Here is a 6,658-nt window from a genome sequence, read left to right on the forward strand (position 1 = left end):
GACATTACTATGTTTAAATCATAATATGAAAAACAGAAACAAGATGTGAAAAATTAAAAAAAAACTGAATTGTATTGTTGCAAAGCAGGTTTGTTTTTTCAGACTAGCTTACAAAGAACCAAATCTTAAGTGCCTTAAATGTCATTTGATAACCAATAGAAATCATAAAAAAATTCAATAGTTTTCTCAATTGCTCAACAATAGTATCTGATCAGAATGTTAGCCATGTCTGTAATGCTCAAATACCATCTTTATGTGTGTTACTACTTTTTTAAGACTCAGCTGAAATCTCATCTTCTTTTATTGGACATATTTCATGTCTTCCCCCTTTCTCCTTCAATAGGCACAGGAGACAATATCTCTTCTCTCAGAGTATCTGTTACTGAACAAATATTGGCCACACTTCTGTCAGGGCATCCTGAACATATTCTGTCATTGAAATTGTTTATATACATATGCCACATATCTACTGGGGAAAAATAGAATTGTTAAGTTTAAAACCAGTGTCTGATTCATTTCTCTATATTGCCTTTTAGAGTAGTTTCCTTAAAAATATTCAATATGTATTTATCAATTGACTAAATTACTTTAGAAATACAAATTATCAAAGAATTGTATAATACAAAATAAAGCAGAACTATTGTAGTAGACTCCCTTAGTCTGTTTTGTTTTTCTATAAAAGCATACTTGAGACTTAGAAATTGTTAAGGAAAAGAGATTTATTTAGCTTAAAGTTCTTCAGTCTGAGATGCTTAGTGGCATGGTTTTAATTTTTGGTGAGAGCATTAATTTTACATCACAACACAGCATAGAAGGTCAAAGGGGAAGTGGATAGATGTGAAGAAATGGAACCCTGAGGGTTGTCCTAGCTTTATTACAACACACTTCAGGTACCAATTTCTTGTCTTAGTCTATTTTCTGTTGGCTATAACAAAATTCCTGAACCTAGGTGATTTATAAATAAAAAGAATTCATTTCTTACATTTATTGAGTTTGAGAGACCCAAGGTCAAAGGGGTGCATCTGGCAAGAACCCTCTTGTTGTCAGTGACAAACTGCGTAGGTCTGAGGCAGTTCAGGTTTCACATAGAAAGGGGCTGAAGGTGCTCTCATTCTAACATGCTAGCTCAGGTAACTCTTTCTGCATATAAAGCCACCAGGTCTCATCCCATAAGTACCTATTAACCCATTAACTCATTAATAAATTCAGTTAACTAATTCATGAATGTAATTGTCCATTTATAGTAGGAGAGCCTTCATGATCCAATTACTTCTCAATACTGACACATTGGGGATTCAATTTCAATATGATGTTGATAGGGAACAAATATTCAAACAATAGCAAGGACACAACAAAAAAGCACTTACCTGTTTGAGGTGATAAACCAAATTTTCACTCTTACTGCATGTTTGGCATTCCATAGATGGTTTATGATTAACTAAGCCCAACCACCATATCCATGACTATAATCTTTTTGGAAAAAAAGAAAAATATTATAGTTGCAGAAAAGCTGGATAAGCAGGGGCAAGAAAGGTTTTCTCGAGCAAGCAGCTTCTCCGCTCCTTCTGGAATCTCTCCCTAGTTCAGCCCGCCTACCTTCACTCCTGCCTCTACCATGTCCATCGGGGTGACCCAGAAGTCCTACAAGGTGTCCACCTCTGGCCCCGGGGCCTTCAGCAGCCGCTCCTTAACGAGTGGGCCCAGTGCCTGCTTGAGCTTCTCCAGAGTGAGCAGTAGTGGCTTCCGGGGTGGCCTGGGTGCAGGCTATTTTGGGGCCAGCGGCATAGGCATGGGAGGCATCACCGCCGTCACCATCAACCAAAGCCTGCTGAACCCCATTAAGGTGGATGTGGACCCCAACATCCAGGCCGTGCGTACCCAGGAGAAGGAGCAGATCAAGACCCTCAACAACAAGTTTGCTTCCTTCATCGACAAGGTGCGGTTCCTGGAGCAGCAGAACAAGATGCTGGAGACCAAGTGGAGCCTCCTGCAGCAGCAGAAAACAGCTAGGAGCAACATGGACAACATGTTTGAGAACTACATCAACAACCTGAGGCGGCAGCTGGAGACTCTGGGCCAGGAGAAGCTGAAGCTGGAGGCGGAGCTTGGCAACATGCAGGGGCTGGTGGAGGACTTCAAGAACAAGTATGAGGAAGAGATCAATAAGTGTACAGAGATGGAGAATGAATTTGTCCTCATCAAGAAGGATGTGGATGAAGCTTAAATGAACAAGGTAGAGCTGGAGTCTCGCCTGGAAGGACTGACTGACGAGATCAACTTCCTCAGGCAGCTGTATGAAGAGGAGATCCGGGAGCTGCAGTCCCAGATCTCCGACACGTCTGTGGTGCTGTCCATGGACAACAGCCACTCTCTGGACATGGACGGCATCATTGCCGAGGTCAAGGCGCAGTACGAGGAGATCGCCAACCGCAGCCGGGCTGAGGCGGAGAGCATATACCAGATCAAGTATGAGGAGATGCAGATGCTGGCTGGGAAGCACGGGGATGACCTGCGGCGTACAAAGACTGAGATCTCCGAGATGATCCGGAACATCAGCCGGCTCCAGGCTGAGATTGAGGGCCTCAAAGGCCAGAGGGCTTCCCTGGACGCCGCAATTGTAGATGCTCAGCAGCGCGGGGATCAGGCACTCAAGGATGCTCATGACAAGCAGAAGGAGCTGGAGGCTGCCCTGCAGCGCGCCAAGCAGGACATGGCAAAGCAGCTGCGTGAGTACCAGGAGCTGATGAATGTCAAACTGGCCCTGGACATCGAGATCGCCACCTACCGCAAGCTACTGGAGAACGAGGAGAGCCGGCTGGAGTCCGGGATGCAGAGCATGAGTATCCACACGAAGACCACCAGTGGCTATGCAGGTGGTCTGAGCTCTGCCTATGGGGGCCTCACAAGCCCTGGCCTCAGCTACGGCCTGGGCTCCAGCTTTGGCTCTGTCATGGGCTCCAGCTCCATCAGCTGCACCAGTTCCACTAAGGCTGTGGTTGTGAAGATTGAGACCCGTGATGGGAGGCTGGTGTCCAAGTCCTCTGACGTCCTGCCCAAGTGAACAGCTGCAACAGCCCCTCCCAGCCTGCCCCAGAGCCCAGGAGGGAGGTTGCTGTGCAGGGAAGCTCAGGGAACAGGAGACCCACCTGATGCTCAGCCCTAGCCCTCAGCCCACTGGTGGGGAGTTTACTGCCTGGGGACCCCCCTTGCCCATGTCTCCAGCTGCAAAACAATTCAATTGCTTTTTTTTTTTTTTTTTTTTTTCTTTTGGTCCAAAATAAAATCTCAGCTAGCTCGGGAAAAAAAAAAAAAAAAAAAAAGAAAGGTTTTCTCTTTCATCTTATTTGCATGACTATGCCTTCTGTCTCTTAAAGTGCTTCTTCTACAGAAACACACTGAGATACCTGCTGAGAATCCATAGCTGCATTTCTTTCAATGCAGAGGTAAACTTTGCTTTTGTTTATAAAAAGTTTCACTTTTCAGTCCAATTAAGAAAAAGGAAAACTTATTTGAGGCAAATTACACAATATATATATGGAAGAACCACTGTTTGGTTAAAATCACGGTCTCTTTTAAATTATTTTCGTAGTTCTTTCAGATAAAATTCACTGTTTAATTTTGTTTTACCTTTCCTTCTCCTAGGCATAGTACAATATCTAATTTGAGGTCATAGAAAGATTTAAAAATTCAGTTTCCTTTTCATAAATGTGAAACAGGTTATAACAAAAACTTTATTGTGCTTTTTGCCTGTATTTCATGAAAGCTATGTCTTAAACTGTCTATATATGAAATCAAGATTATTATTATTTAAATACATAACAAGTATAAAATATTTAACTTTCATATAATGCATATAATTTTTCTAAATATTCTGGGCTCCCAGAGGATACAACCAATGAGTGGCAACATCAAGATTGGATCTGAAAGAATTTATATCATGGTTAGACAGCATACTATTCAGTTAAAATATTTTAAAATAACAAAACATTGAAAATTTCATAAAACAGTGATTTATAGAAGTGTAGCATTAGTGGTCCACATTTTGTAGAATTTTCAAGATTCTATTAAGATTAAATGTCAGAGACAAAAAGAATAACTTGAAAATTACTTTTAAAGAGTTAGTTTAAATTCTACATTCTAATAATCCCAAAATTTGCTTTTAAGCAAGTTGAATTTCTGGTTATTTCTACTGTTCCTGGTTGTGAAACACACACAAACACAGAAACTGGGTTTTATTGTTGTGATATATATAGTATACACTATGCATTCTCTATATTCCCTCCAGTGACTATGAGTCCTGTCTTCTCACCCAATTATTTTTTCCCTTTGATGAGCATGGCTACTACTAAGGTATTGTTACTTTCATGTAGTTATAACCCAATAGGATATGCCTTTTCAGATTAGTCTCTTGAGCATTGGACCCATTCAATTATTTTTTTTCTTAGATATCTTACAAGTAGTAAAAAGCAAGTTCATATCTGAAGGTTCAGCTTCTCTTACCAAAAGTTTTCTCCCTCATATTTTTCCTATTTTCCTTAAGGTCTCTGCCATGTGCCTCATTTCTCAAGCTAGTCTCTGTCTTGCCTTCATTATCATTGGCAAAAATCTATGCTCTTCTCTTTCTCTTCAGTTTACTGTCTTAATCACTTGAATTTTGTCTTCCTTTTAGTTCTAATTATTAACAATCTAAATTAAATTATCATAATTGATTGCTTTGCTTAGGGTATCAATTACCCAACTACTGATTAAGGTTCAGTTTATGCCCATGTCCACAGTCCATGCTGTCAAATATATCTATTATCTGATCAAGTGCTGATGCTACATGTCTGTATCAATAATTCAAAATGGATATTATATTAAAGTTTATATAAGCCCTCTTAAGAGGGAGTTTGTTTAACTACTCCTAAATGTAAATTTTTAAAACCTATCTTTTGGCCAGACACAGTGGCACATGCCTATAATTTTAGAACTTTGTGGGGCTGAGATGGTAGGGTCACTTGAGACCAGGAGTTTGAAACTAGCTTAGGCAACATAGGTATCTCTACAAAAAAAATAAACAATTAGCTGGGTATAGTGCAGCACCTGTGGTCCCAAATACTTGGACGGCTGAGGATGCAGGATTGCTTGAAACCAGATGGTCAAAGCTGCAGTGAGCCTTTATCTTTTTATCTATCTATCTTTCTTTTTTTAAGACAGAAAGAGAAAGCGGGAGAGAGAACAGAAGTCTTGCTCTATTTCCCAGGCTGGAATGCAGTCTAAAAATAGATAAAATTAGGTATTAAAAACCTCTTTTATGCCAATAATTATGCTTAACAGAGGAGACAGGAAGGAATAAGGGAAGAAAATAAGAAACAGCCAACCAATATTTCATTTAAGTCTGTAAAATGCTATGCAAATGCTGAAGAGTGATTTATTCTAATTATTTGATTACTTTCAAAATAGGTGTAATGCTATACTGAGAAAAATGTATGTTCTGTGGACCTGTGGTGAAGAATTCTATAAATGTTCACTGAGTTTACTTGTTTCAGGTCTGAGTTCAAATCATAGGTGTCCCTGTTAATTTTCTATCTCATTGATCCATCGAATATTAACAATGTGCTGTCAAAGTCTCCTGCTATTATTGTGTGGGAGTCCAAGTCTCTTTATAAGTAATTAAGAACTTGTCTTATATATCTGGGTGCTCCTATATTGGGTACATATACATTTATGATCGTTGACTCCTGTTGTTGCATTGATCCTTTTACCATTATGTAATGTCCTTCTTTGTTTCTTTTAGTCTTTTTTACTATTTAAGTCCATTTTGTCAGAGATGAAAGTTACAACTCCTGTTTGTTTGTTTTTTTCTCTCCATTTGATTGATAAGTCTTCCACCAACCCTTTGTTTTGAGTCTTCGTGTGTCCTTGCTTATGAGATGGATCTGGATACAGTGTACCAATGGGTTTTGAGTTTTTGTTCAATTTGCCTATCTGTATCTTTGATTGGGGCATTTGATCCATTTAAATTTAGGATTAATATTGATATTTGTGAGTTTAATATTGTCATTTAATGCTAGCTGGCTATTTTGCCCATTAGTTGATATTGATTCTTCATCATGGAGATACTCTTTACGTTTTGGCAAATCTTTGAGATGACTAATTCTGGTTGTTCCATTCTGTGTATAGTGCTTCTTTAAGAAGCTCTTGTAAAGCAGGCCTGGTGGTGATGAAATCTCTGAGTGCTTGCTTGTTCATGAAAACTTTTATTTTTCCTTCATTTATGAATCTTAGTTTGGCTAGATATGAGATTCTGGATTGAAAATTCTTTTCTTTGAGGATATTGAATATTGATCATCACTCTCTTCTAGTTTGTAGGGTTTCAGCTGAGAGATCTGCTGTGAGTCTGATAGGCTTCCCTTTATGGGTAACCTGACCTTTCTCTCTAGCTGCCCTTAAAATTTTCTCCTTTATTTCAACCCTGGTGAATCTAATAATTATATGACTTGGGGTTGCTCTACTTTAGGAAGATCTTTGTGGTGTTCTCTGTATTACCTGGAGTTGAGTATTGTCCTGCCTTACTAAGGTAGAAAAGTTTTCCTGAATAATATCTTGAAGAATATTTTCCAGCTTTGATTCATTCTATTCATGACATTCAGGTACATCTATCAAACATAAATTGGGT

At 39.3% G+C, this 6,658-nt stretch overlaps 1 pseudogene; it reads left to right on the forward strand.

Moving 5' to 3' along the window:
* The first annotated feature begins 1,543 nt into the window (after positions 1-1,543).
* LOC100409109 (keratin, type II cytoskeletal 8 pseudogene) lies at positions 1,544-3,061 on the forward strand (annotated as a pseudogene).
* Positions 3,062-6,658: the final 3,597 nt, after the last annotated feature.

Source organism: Callithrix jacchus, chromosome 4 (genome assembly GCF_049354715.1).
Source record: "Callithrix jacchus isolate 240 chromosome 4, calJac240_pri, whole genome shotgun sequence".
Taxonomy (NCBI): Eukaryota; Metazoa; Chordata; class Mammalia; order Primates; family Cebidae; genus Callithrix; species Callithrix jacchus.